The 14,245-nt window shown below is 39.2% G+C and overlaps 1 pseudogene; it reads right to left on the bottom strand.

Annotated features, from left to right (window-relative positions):
- The window catches only part of LOC149184277 (glucan endo-1,3-beta-glucosidase-like), a 56,755-nt pseudogene extending 44,907 nt beyond the window's left edge, over positions 1-11,848 (bottom strand).
- Between the last annotated feature and the right edge of the window lie 2,397 nt (positions 11,849-14,245).

Raw genomic sequence — 14,245 nt, 5'->3', positions numbered from 1 at the left:
CCCCCAAGAAACTATGTAATCCCTGTGTGTTGACCCTTCATGCAGCCCGACCCATTCCACTGGAAAATTGCGCAAATATGGTTGTCCAACCCCCGCTCAATGTTTGTTCTAAAAAAAGTGTAGAGCATGCCTGCCTTACCTTCGTAGAACCCGAATTGTCCCTCCCAAAATTTGTGCAATTTTGCCTCCCAACCGAGCCATACCTCGCAGACAGTCACTGTCGACTCAGATTGCTCATTTCCATCACTCAATGACTTTTGCGCAGTTTTCATCAGCAGTGTTGGGAGCCATCATCTCGCTTCACACCCTTGCTGCCTCCCCCAGTTTCCTGCATCCGAAGTGATCATGTGTCGTGGTAGACTAGGAGGATTTGGATTTGATGCAATCTCATCATGAGTGACTATAGGTATAGGTACACCAAAAAACATGGAAAGACAACGAATGAGATGAACGAAGGGAGCACATGCAGAAGGATAGGTTTACCAATGGATGAACGAACGAAGCATGTGAAGCGGACGAACGTGACGAACATGCACATTTGCAAACAGATGAGCATGTCAAACCTTCAAGTATGCAAGCAAGGAACAACATGCTAAAGCTTCATCAAGTGATCCAAGGACCATCGAAGACTCCGCACACTTCGCCATGCGGAGATGAAGCTATGATACACCATGAAGACATCCATCACCCAGCAGCACTGTAGCTCGACATGCACTCCGGCAACAGCACGAATGTACCAGCACTGTCATGTCAGGTCATGTCGAGTCATGTCGCCCACATCTCCACTATGGGCTATGTTGTCAATCAATGTGATGTAATGTGGAAAAATACCCACTTGTTGAACAAAAAGTCATGTAAGTCGAAAATTCATGGAAGTCAAACGGTCATGAGGGTAGTCAAGCAGCCATAAGGGTCAATTTCACCCTTGGCTATAAATACCCCCTCATTTGTACATGCAAAGGACTTTCACCTCATCTCCTCCCACATAGCCAAAAGAGTAATATTTTCTTTGAGCAGTAAGTAGTGGCTCCAACGCCCCACACTCGAGGTTAGTTATGTATGGTGTAACAATGTGTCTTGGAACTTTCGCTTAATTCAAAAGCCTCCTAACAAGCCAACACATTATTACACATGTATTATATCTGTTGTAAGATTGATCTTTAACACTTGTAATGCATGTTTCTTTAACCTGTGTTCTACATTTGAACTACTTCATTTGTTGTAATGCATAATCTATTAATGGAAATGTGTTGTATATTATGTTAACGCTGTCTCGCCCATGTAGACTACTCTCCCGGACACAACACATACCTTTTACATGAAGCTTGCTTTAATGACCGTTGTGTTCATTCGGACTGATTCGTTGAGTGTTGTACGTGTTATCTTACCTTGTATGTTGTGATTTTCCCGATCGGTGTGGACAGCTCCTCCGGAAGTTGTGCATGTCATGTTGTGTTGTGTGTTCTTACCAGTGTTGGGGCTTCTCCCAATTTACCTAAAACTCACTCTCACCCTCTCCCTCCACAGTGAAAGAACCATTGACATAAGTGACACTTACACAAACCAGGCACGCAAACCTCACTTCTCAAAGACAAAGCAAACCAATCTCCCATGCTAACAAGCAAGAGTTGAGGCAAATCATTAAGACAATGGAAACCGGGACATCATACCGGATGGGACTCCCACACCAAATGGTGTGAGGTCTAGTTGGGACTTCATACCTCGGTGATCCCCTTAATGTTGATGGGTCTAGGACCATCAACAGATAGATATCATGCTAGGTATTGTTGAAGGTGTTTAGGGCCATGGGGCTGCCCTCGTCTGTGTTTATCTGATAATCCTAGCAACAACGGGCATTTATCAATTATCAAGATCCATATTGGCTTATTCTTGTGCAGCAACAGATCATTGCAGCATTCGATTTCATTGTCGCTATGCTGGATGGATGATCAGAGAGTTGTCGAATCCTCCAAGTGTTTGAGAACCCTCAATGCAAGCGGTTGGCACATGGAGGATCATCAGTTCTATTAATTGAATTATAGCATTGGGGTGCTCCCAAGGTGTGGTATGGGGTTCCAAGTAGTGTATATGTGCAGTTCGAGCAAGAAATGAGAAACAATTTGCCACATTTGTTTGGAGAACAACCATACTTGTTACATAAGTGGGCCACTAAGTTATCTACCTCAGTTTTAACTTTAGAGAGTGTACTAGTTTACAGGTGTGTACAAAATGTTGGATAATTTTTACTTACCTTCCTCCGAGCATACCATGTTGGCTTTAATTGTGGTTTCAATTGTGTCAAAGCTGTAAATGTGGCACCAATTGACTAGTTACCACATGGGCAGAGTGTTGTAGAGATTTATTGAGAATAGTGTCGCAAGACATCTGTATCACTTGATAAGTTACTATTAGGGGCATCACGAGTGGTTATGGAATCTCTTTGTGAGATATTCATATTGAGAAAAAGGAATTCTCCAAACCATGAATGGCAGGGATTTTGTGGACAAGATGGCATATTCACAAATGCTTTCAAGACACGTGTTGAGATGGAGAGTGCTAGAAGAGTCTATCTCTCAAATCCTTCAAGGAGGAATTTCAATAATAAAATCTTTTCCGGACTAGAAAGTCTATGAGACATAGATCACAATGAGAAATTTATGCACAGGGGATTTGCAAAGCACTGTCTTTTCAATAATGAGAAATACAAAGCCAAGGTTGCATATAGTAAGGGAAAAGCATAACTTCATCTATTCATTGTTTTATGGGCTATATGCCCATCTGCAATGGTGATTGGGAGATCTAAACGTTTGGGAGGAAATATGTTTCAGCATTGACAATTTCTAGAATAGTTGTTTGCTACAAGATTGGGTGGTTTTTTGCATTTAGCTTGTTTTAATCAATTTATATTTCATATTTTTTTCATGTGCAAAAATTATAGTATATAAACGCCAATTATTGAATAAAGTGATCATAATTTAAAATAGTAGCTTCTCACTGTTCTTCGATGGTGAGAGAAAGTATCACTAGTAGGTTCTCAATGTTATTCGGTGCTGAGAGAACGTATTACTAGTTTGATTGTGTGAGTCTTTTATATGATCATGGGTATTGTTGTAGTTTGGGCTTCAAGAGCTTCGATTATAGGTTATGTTATGAGATCCATGTGTGTAGAAAGGCCAATGGCATAATTTACTACTTGATAGAGTCCAATATTGAGATTATCCTTCGGGATATTGAGAAACATCAATTATACAAAGTTTATCAAATATGGTTAGAGTTGATTATGTCTTAAATGAGTTGAATGGGAAGCTCAAAAATTTTGGTGGTGAAAAGAGCATTGTCCAGGAGACTTTAGAGGTAGGACAAGTGCCTAGAAAGACTAGTGAGACAAATGTTACATGTGAATTGTAATTTCTAATTTTTGTATTAATCTTTGTAATGATGTAATGAAAGCATTAAAGAGAGGACTTGAAAATAATGTTTACATTAGTAAATTGATAGATTAGGTTGGTTCATTGTTGGAATTTGGTGATATATTTTCTCAACAATATTCTCCTTGATTGGAATCTATTGGATCTCATGAGCACTATCTATATGGTTTATAATTTGGCTTTTGGGGTAATATACGAATTGATTTGTGAGTAATTTCTGCAAATTATTGCTAGTCTAATTTTTTTGTCCTACTTATAATATCAATCCCGATGCCGTCTATGCATATTCATGTGACATCTATGCCTATTCATGTAAAGATGAATTCATGTTAGTCGAGAGATTCACTATTGAATCTCGGACTCAAATTATGTATACATAAACCAATGTTGAATGTAATCTTCAAGCTCTCGTAGAGAGTCTTCAAGCTCTCCTGGGTGAGTTTCAATAGTCCTAGCTCGTAATATTTGATTTATTCTTAAAGCTCTTGCCAATCTGCAAGTGACCAAAGGTTATGACCTTGATCTCTGGCCTTTTCTATTATGCACCACTCCTTTATGCACCCCAGAAAAATCTTTCGAGACAGCGAAGCTTGCTCTATTATTCTCGTCAATTAATGAAATGGCTCCACGTCATTTCCCTCACACGTCATCCCAACCCATCTAATATTTCACGCAATGGACTACCTCTTAGAGAGACTACGGGGAATGAGAATTATTCTCATCAATTGTCATTCCCAGCCTCCATCAATTTTCGTGTTCAGCTCTTTATAAAAGCGTGCAAATAACAAACCTCTCGGAGAAGTCAGCGTCTTCTTGGCCCACTTTTCAGTCTTTTCCTTTGATAAAGAAACCCCACATCATCTTAGCATTTGACACGTTGGCTACTCTTCCACTTAAGCCCGACTCTTTCCAATGACGCACAAAGGCTTGGGCTTCCTGGAGGAGTCCACACTCCTTTGTCGACTCTTTTTCAGTTGCGCATCCAATATATTGGCTCTACAACGTCTAGAAGCTTTGAACGTTAGCTCGCTTCCACATCCGTTCGGTGCCTCCTCATCCTGACATTCCCTTATATGCTCCCTCTTCGATATTCCAGCAAAGACATATGGGGACACATCACCCCAACACCGGCTCTTGATAGGATTTTTAAGACATAACCTTGATTTTTTGTTTCCCCGATGTTGTTAATTGATGTACTCCGATCGACATTTAATGTCAATTGATGTACTCCTATCGACCTTTAAAGAAACTAAGTGCTATCGACCTTTAAAGAAACTAAGTGTTCTGCTCCTCCTTCATTATGTTCTTGACTTCCATTGCATGATTCTAGCACAATAGCACTCTTCCACAACCAGTCACAAAACCCACTAGAACACCAACCTTCCATCACGTAGCTCCTTTATCACACAACTGGTCTCATGCCTCCATCCTTCTGTTGCATCTTTCCTCTACAAAACTCTAATTCTTCACAATAATTGAATTCCTCTACTTTTGTTGCATTGTCTTTCTTAAACGCACTCTCCCTCCCGAGCTTAAATTCGTCTGTTACAAACACCAGGACTATTTTCATAAAGATAATAAGATAATTAAGTTTGAAGAGAGGCTCAACTTGTGTGTAGAACTAAAGATTTCCTCTCATTGATCTCTGACTATACAATAATTACATATAGGCCTATGAACCCGATTTACAATGATTTGACCCTTCTCGGCCTCGTGGCCATATTCGACCTCCAAATCCTTTCTATTCTCCTCTCCTCCGTCTGTTCACTCCCTTGAATTCCTTTGGGACTTAGAACTAAAAAAATATACAAAAGGATCGTGAACTAAAAATATATACAAAAGGATAGTGAACTAAAATTAGTTCAAATCATAATTTACTCAACTAATAAGCTCCTAGAAATCTTTTAGATCCGCAATTTTTTTTCAAGAAATCTATCATATCCAAAAATATTTCTAACTCACTCAATGTCTTGAAGCCTTTTACATTAATATTACAAGTTTTATAGAATTCCTCAAAAATATAAAAACTTACAAATAATTAACAATTAAGAACCCAACTCTCTTAGTAAAGGAAAGGCCTCTATGTCTTAGTAAAAAATATTTAACTTGGAAGTTGGATATTCCTGCATCATTTTGTCACAAAATCTTGTCCCTTCATAGCTAACATCTATCCATACTTTAGCTACATCGGCCAAAGAAACAACATATCTTTGGATTAAGTTATGTTTAAGTCTACGCCTATTGTGGTCCAAGACAAAGATCACAACTACACCAACTTGTTCGATGCCATCGTTGATGCTCTTTTCTCGACTATGGAAGCCTTGGAATTTTCCAATGTCCTTATCATCAATAGTGAAAGTGGATGGCCTTCTACTGGCATGGATGTGGCCACCATTGAGACTTATAACAATAATCTCATTAAACATGTATTACGAATTCAGGAACACCAAAGAGGTCAAAATGAGTATAGACACATGATTTCACACTTTTCAATGAGGATTTGAAACAAGGCGATGAGAAAGAGTGACACTTTGGACTGTTCTACCCTAATAAACAACATGTATACACTATCAACTTCTCACCATGAGTTGTGTTGGAATCTGCATCACATGTTATCCCAGTCGATGTGGACAAGTCTTTTTTGTTTCAGCAAGAAAAAAACACGGCATTTATATAAATAAGTATAAACTAGTACATCGGTCCAGAAACATATTACATCTGTGCATATCATCCTTATAGATCTTTCCTCTTGCTTTTGTGAGATTATATTCTATCTCATCAGCATCAAACAAGTTAAAGTAAAGAAAAATTGTCAACTATCCTATATATTAGACAAACATATATTTCATCAGCTATTCATTCAGTGATCCCATATAATAGGGTTGTCCCAAACAGACAAAAAGAACAAAAATATAAAACCAAGCCAAAAAAAACCATCAATCTACATAAGATGAGACATAACATAATTATCCTATCCAGGGAGGGGTAAATTCCCCACATCCAAAATATTGTTGCCCAGTCTTATCTCTATATGCATCCCGTCCAATGTATCCATTAATCCCATCTTTGACAGCTTATCAGCATTTTGGTTGTATTCCCTCCCAATGTGCTGAATCGAGTAGCCACTATGGGAGCCCCATAAAATCCCAATACGTTTGAGCCATCCCTGTAGGTGGAGTTGTGTGATATTTTTTTCCCAGAATGTGTTCAATGATAGCCATTGAGTCCCCAAATATATGGATATTTGGGATGTGCAAATATGTGGTTAAAAAGAGAAGTCCCCATAATGCAATAATTCCAGCCTTCATATTTGTACCTCGGCTAGCACCCTAGTGTACCTATTATTCTTGTTCCTCTGATATTCTGAGCCAAAAACCACATCCACAAACAGCCCTATGCATTGTCCCATAAAAAAAAAACTGCTGGATATATATCCCTAGGACTAGGCTTCTTATAAATAGTGCTCGTAGTCTCCTTTTTGTTATCCATAGAAAAATTATACCACTCATTGATGTGATCCATGACCTGTGTTGTATGTTTCTTGAAATTTTCAAATAAAATATTGTTGCACCATTGCCATATTTCCTATAAAATAGTTAAAGGAATGGTCTCGCATATTGTATTTTGTTTGCTCCACTAGCTTAAGCATTCTGGGATGTCTGAGAAATTTTTAAGTGGGAAATCAATATACTGCACAATATAGCACCAAATCTTCATAGATATCAAACAAGTGAGGAATAAATGTACATTATTTTCCACCACTTCCCTGCACAAGACACATACTCCTAGCCCTTGCCAATTTCTCTTCTGTAGATTTTCCCAAGTTAAGTTCTTGTTTTTCCATACAAGCCATACAAATACAATGATTTTAATGGGGATTTTTGTTTTCCAGAATTTATAAAATTCACATACCTCATTTCTGTGTGACCCTTGTAGACACAAGGAATTGTATATATCCGCCACAACTATGCAGTGAGCCCTCATCTTGCCCTGCTACTTGATCCTGTATCCATCAACCTCCCATCTGACACCTGCCTATTGCAACTCAGATCTGATCCGATGCCATTCTCCAGCCAACAGGATTTTCCAACCCATCTCATTCGACTTTTTCTAGATAGGATAGTGACCATTCCATGTAGAGATGGCCTGGTTCCAATAGAATATACCCATATTGTGTATGCACTGTATGAGCTCCTCTCTGATTGGGATATCACTACTAAACCCCAGAATTTTTTCCTATCCAATCATAATCTGGTGCCCCGAACCAAAATCCCAGCATAAGTTTTGTAGGAAGCGGTGTCTAATTTTATTAAAGTTGTGCCAAATGGCAAACCCCAAAGGAGTCCCTATGAGGTCCCAATGCATCCAAACAATGAAATCTTTTTCTTTTAGATAATTTTTTTTTTTATAATATTGCTCCATATGCTACTACCAATGATACCCCTCCACGGTGCTTTCTGTAACAACGCCCATCCAAATAGTCTCAAATCCAAAATACCCCACTCTCCCATTCTTTTTGGAGTAGTGATAGTGGCAAGTTTTGTCAAGTGATATTTTTTCTTCAATATACCACTCATCCAGATATAGTGTGCCATGATTCTGTTTAATTTCTTGATGATAGTGATTGGTATACAATATAAATGTGCCCACTACACACTCAACTGTGTAATCACAGATTGAGAGAGAGTAATGCATCCCCCCAGTGAAAGTTATATGTTCTCCGACCCCGAAATCCTTTTATAATACCGATACACTAGCCACATCCAATCATTAATTCTATATTTTTTGGGTTTTATATGATATCCCAAGTATTTTAAGCCTCCCTCCATATTATCAACACCAATACCAAAAATGTCCTTTATGAACTCAATATCCTCTTGTACGCAGCTACCATATAGAATGATAGATTTCTGTAAATTCATATAGAGCCTCGAAGCATTCCCGAATCTAACAAATATATTAGATAAAGCCATCCACATGATGCTATTAATCATGCCCATTATCAAAAACATCATCCATGAAAAAACTGTAGGAAATCTTGATGTTGCAACCCATAACCAAAGGAGACAAAATACCTATCACCACAACATTCTTAATATGCACACTGAGACTAGCCATAGCCAATATGAAAAATAACGAAGATAGGGAGCAGCCCTGTCTGAGCCCACGACCCACTGCGAAGTATTCAATGGGATATCCATTGATTATAACAACATATCTCACATTAGTAATACAAGCCATAATCCATTCTGCATTTCTGGCCTGTAAACCAATTTTGTTTAAAACCATTCTCAAGTATCCCCATTCAAGACAATCGTACGCCTTTTGTAGATCAACCTTCATGACAACAACATTTATTTTCTTATATGTATGGTGTGCAAGCATTCCTGCGTAATGGCGACAACCTCTTGGATTTGTCTATTCTGTAAAAAACCAAATTGCCCAAGCAATATGTGTTGAGATAGAGTGTGCTTCATCCTGCAAGCAATAGTCTTTGATATAATCTTATATATAAGATTCCATAGTGAGATCTATCTATAATCCGAGAAGGTTACAGTGGATGTCTCCTTTGGGATGAGGGCAATATAAGTCAAATTTATATGTGAATGTATATACCCTCAGACTCTTGTTTCTTCAACCATGACCAATATGTCCCCCTGGAATATGTCATATAAATGTGTAAATAACTCAACAATCCATCCATCAGGACCCAGACATTTGTCTTTCTTAAATTATTTAAGGATCTCCATGAGTTCCTCCTTAATGACTTTGATCCAGGTGGATGTTGGTGGCCACCCACCTATCCCATTTGGACCCCCCAGAACTGTCTCTTTCAGTTTTTCAGTTTCCTTAATTATAGCACAGTTTACTATTTTTAGCACTTTTTCAGGTCCTAAACTTCCAGAGCTGTTTTGAGGCCCTAAATAACGTTTTTTGGGAAATCTACTGCCAGTGATTTATCTGTCAAAAAATCATCTTTTTTGTCGTAGTCCTTGGAGAGATCTTTCCAACGGGCTATCATGCGCATCAAACGGAGATAATACGACCAATTCGCGACCCCGGGAAGTTGGCTGCCCAACTCACCCCAAAATGGGGCCCACAATTTGGCGTTTCATCTTCTAGGGTTAGGTTTTGGGATGTGAAGGGTTTTCCATCATTTCTCAACAATAAATAGGCCTTCGAGCCTCATTGTAGAACAGTTCAGAGGCATGTAGCCGCCACATCTCTTCTCAGAGATAAGCTACCATCGCCCTAGCTGGTTTATTTCTATTTCCGGTTGTAAGCATATTTCATTATTTTCCATTAATGAAATGAAGTATTATTTCTGTTGCATCTTTGTGTATATGGTTATCTCTGTATTTTGTTGCATTCCTGTTTAATTCCGGATCAGACTTCCTTGTAAATCGCCTCATTTGCAGCATCATCAAACATATATGGATAAACATCCACCCCCCAAATCTGGTCTTCTTCACAGTCCGCCACCCTTTTCCCATATGTCGTATCAAAATGTTGTACAACCTCTCTAAAAATCTCTTCTTGTGTGTGACATCAGTTTCCATCTAAATCCTTAACTTTCCAAATGGATTTTATGATCCTTCTATGGTTGGCATATCTATGAAAGAATTTAGTGCTTCAATCACCTTCTTGGATCCAGATAGCCCTGATTTTAAGCCTCCATGAAGCCTCCTGAAGCTTCAAAATTTGATTTCTTTTCATTTCTAATGAGTGTATGCCCATCTTTATTGACGTCAGGGGGGGTTTGGAGAATGAGTAGTTGGCGCAGCTTATCCAGAGCCACCATAATATCGTTTAATTCCTTCTTCATTTGGGCCTTCTTCCACCTATCCCATTTCTTAACCACCACCTTTAAATCCTTGAGTTTGTTTATAATATTTGTCATAGGGGAAGAATCCCGAGCCTGATCCTTTTGCCAAAACTCCCACACAAGAGCATCGAAATCAGTGTATGTTAGCCAAATTCGATTGAATTTAAAAGGAACTCCATATCTAAGATCCCATTTACATCATATAAGAAAGTCTATGATCCAATATAAAATTACTTATGATGCCCACTATATAGACCCAAGTCTATTCACCATATTTTCATGCAGAAGGAACCTATCTAGTCGTTTTGCCACATAACCATTACCCGCCCTCCCATTATCCCAAGTAGGACCAATCTTGGGTGGAAAAATATCAACAAAGTTGTGATAAATGATAATATATTTTAACATATCAGCCATAGTATCATCTTTTCTGATATCTCCCCATATCTCGTGCAGTCCAATAGTGAAATTCATATCTCCAACCATAATAAGGGACCCAAGAACTAAGATCTCATATGCAACTAATCCTTCCCAGAATATGAGACGGTCTTTGTACGGGGCATATATGTTAAGAATATGTATGTGTCCCAGGAAACCTCTAATACTACCAACAAGCAATATACCTGCAAAACAAGAGAAAGCTTTCATATGAACCCATATGGGGTCCCATAAGGCAACCAGTCCACCTGACTGACCCGCGGCATCAATTGCAACCATGTGCCAATCCAGGAGCATTTTTATGAAGTAAACAATTACCTATTGTGCCGATTGCATAGTCTCTTGAATAAGAATAATATAGGGGTGGGAAGAAAGGAATAGTTCTTTGAGAGCCAAAAATTTCAGAGTGGCCCCTAGTCCCTAAATGTTCATAGATAAAATAAAGTTTATAAGAGCCCAGAGGAGGGCGAATTTGCTCGAAGGGCCCATGTCGGGATGAATGAAGCAATGGGAACATCTACTTGAACATTAGAATCGGAAGAACTAAAAGGGATAGCCTTAGCACGACCCCTAAAATGACAGTTATCGCAACCTTTTTTGTGCCGAACAGTGATGTTACCCACGAAAGTGGGGCTGATAAGTGGAGATGTGGCTCCATAGGGTTTATGAATGGTAAGAGAGCGGAGGTCCAAAGTCTTACGTTGTAGTAGACATTCAAGGTCACTACCCACCGAGTTGTTAGGGGAAGATATAGGTGAACGCGGCATATTAGGATAGGTCCTGGTCATCGATGAAATATTTTATACAGGTTGAGAGTTGGATTCAGGTAAATACATAATATGTGATGGGGAGATATCACCATGTGACATCAGGAGGGGAGGCATCATCCCCGATGATGATGAGTCCATACTAGGAAAAGGTATATTCTTGTCCGAAATGGGCAGAGAGTCATTAGACAGTGGAGTTTCGGTAACTTTAGAGGTAATAGGAGATGAGGGAACCTGAATAGTAGCGGGATAACACATTTTTGTGATATAATGCTAGAATTGGTGAAAGGGAGTGAGAAAGGTGGTGTACCTGATGTATCATTCCTATCACTCAATATATCACCAAGCGCCAGGCCAGCAATAGACTCAACAATCCCGCCACCCTTCATATCCGGAAACCCATGATAATTATGTCAATACGTCGAGCGCCTACCACCAAAATGACGCGACACTAAGCCATCAAATGTCCTGTATGATCACAAATGAGACATCTGAACGGTATACCCCAGAAATATAATATTTGAATCAGATGCGTGTCCTCCCAAAAAATTTCTATATGATCTGGGAAGCCCCATCTTTATTCTTTCTCAATCAAAACCCAAGCAATATGCTTGTCCTGGGCACCCAGGCACTCGAGATCAACATAAATAAACTTTCCAATTGCATTCCCAGTGTCCATTAAAACCTGCCAAGTCCAAAATTCAATAGGCAAACTAGGTAATTTGACCCAAATCAAAGTATTTTTGGGCATCTCCTTCAATGGATTGAAGCCAATGTACCATGCATGGAGGGCCAAGAACCCCTGCCCTCGAATCCATGGCAACCCCTTAATCTTTTGTAAATCCTCCTGACACAGAAAATGGAAATTGTACCAATCGTTCATGAGCCTCACCACCGATGGCATATATCCCAACAGAGACTTCCATTTAGTTTCCACCCATTTCCTCATCTCATCTTCCCCCATCATAGCAAAGTGCCATCTACCAACTAATATATGTTTCTATAAACTACATACCCGATCAATCAGTATGTTGTGGCTAAAACTAAGAATTGGCGCAGGAGATGTAATATTGATAGTATGCCTATTTCGTGATTGTTGATTCTGATAAACATGCAGTCCATGCTGTGAATGATATTGTCCATGCGCACCACCTGGCACACCGCCAGAGACATCTACCTCGCAACCTGAAACTGTGCCATTTGGAACATCCCCGAGCACCGACCCATAAGGATTTTTATGATTTGTCTCTGCCTCCAACGTGGCATGAATAAATTCCTCATCTACTGATGTATATGAATAAAAGGGGTCCATGTGATCCATCATGGGAAAGCAGAGATATAATGGATGAAATGACCCCGTCTTAATTGATCCAAATATGGTAGCTCCAAAACGCTAGTAAATCTATCAGAAATCATACCACCATGGCATCAAGATCCACAATCGCATAAAATACCAATGTTCAGGACAAGCCACATGCCACCCGCATATCGACAAACAAGAAATTCACTGCCGATTATCAACCTGGAAGAGGAATTTGGCATCCGCATATATTTGAAAAATATTAATCCAGAAACAGACATATCAAACACGTCGTCCCATGCCTAGAAAAGAATAAAATATACGACTTGGAAATAATGGATGAACAACCCAAGTCCCATCACATAATAACCACCCCCACGTCCCTCCACGTGAAAACTCAAATTATGTGTTGGAAGAAGAAAAGGTGGTTGACGGAAAATAATCGCAGCACACTAGGGACCAAGGACTCCTATTTCACAGTCATTCTCTTCGATTTCATTTCTTATTAGTTCTCTCTACCTTTCCTTTTTGTTAAGCACTCCCTTTATCAATTTTTCTTGTTTGTTAATGCCCTTGAGGAACATGAAATTATGTCTCACTTAGAGGTAAGTGGGGAGAATAGGTATTCATCTGAAGGAGATCAACACAACTGGAGCTATCCAGTTTTAGTTAGGGGTTAAAGGTTTGCAAAGGGAGTTTAAGTGCTATCGTAGCTAGGTCTCGAAAAGGATTTTTGTAAGGATAAATTGTGTCAACTTATTTTTTCATAATCATATCGCTGTGTTTGTTTGGGTAAGAATGTTTGTGGAGTTAATTGGATTAATCTCTATTTACTAATTTATGTAGGTTGTTTCATCTAGTGAAAGATACCTATTGAGTGGTTATCAAGGGTCGAAGTCTAAGGATTTTGTCAAGTTAGACAACTTGTCACCTCATCCAACATTGAGTCTTTTGGTGTGTTACCTACCAACTAGACTATTTGTAGGAATTTACAGGTTAAGTTCCTCAGAAAAAATACCAAAAGGACACCGCTCACAACCAGATCTCAAATCAATACACCAGTATTTTTGACGTGGTTAAAACCCTCAAAGTGCAAGGAGGGAAACAGTCCACGGCCTGTCCCAACGTGGGTACTACAGGCAATTTATTAATCAAAGAATGAAAATTTACATAAGCTTCTCTCATGCATGGATTACCCGAACAATGACCCTCCATGCGCTTTAAATAGAACTCATGGACCAATCGGGTGTCAAGCCACGGATCAAGTGTCGGTAATACCGAGGTGAGAGTGAACTGTCGGATCACTACATATCGTGACCGTCGGATTGTAAGTTACAAATTGTACAACGGTAAAGAAACACACTTTACCTAACTCTAACCTAACTCTATACTAGACCAAGTTGAACTTAACTATATCCTATGTGTCAGAATATCCTAACATCCCCCCTTAAGAACAACTTGGGATGGGATTGAAGGATTTACAAAT

This window comes from Pinus tabuliformis, chromosome 3_2, assembly GCF_031772625.1.
Source record: "Pinus tabuliformis cultivar Carrire ecotype Pingquan chromosome 3_2, CPIR1, whole genome shotgun sequence".
Taxonomy (NCBI): Eukaryota; Viridiplantae; Streptophyta; class Pinopsida; order Pinales; family Pinaceae; genus Pinus; species Pinus tabuliformis.
Note: the sequence above shows the minus strand (reverse complement) of the source record. Positions and strands in the feature narration are given on the sequence as shown.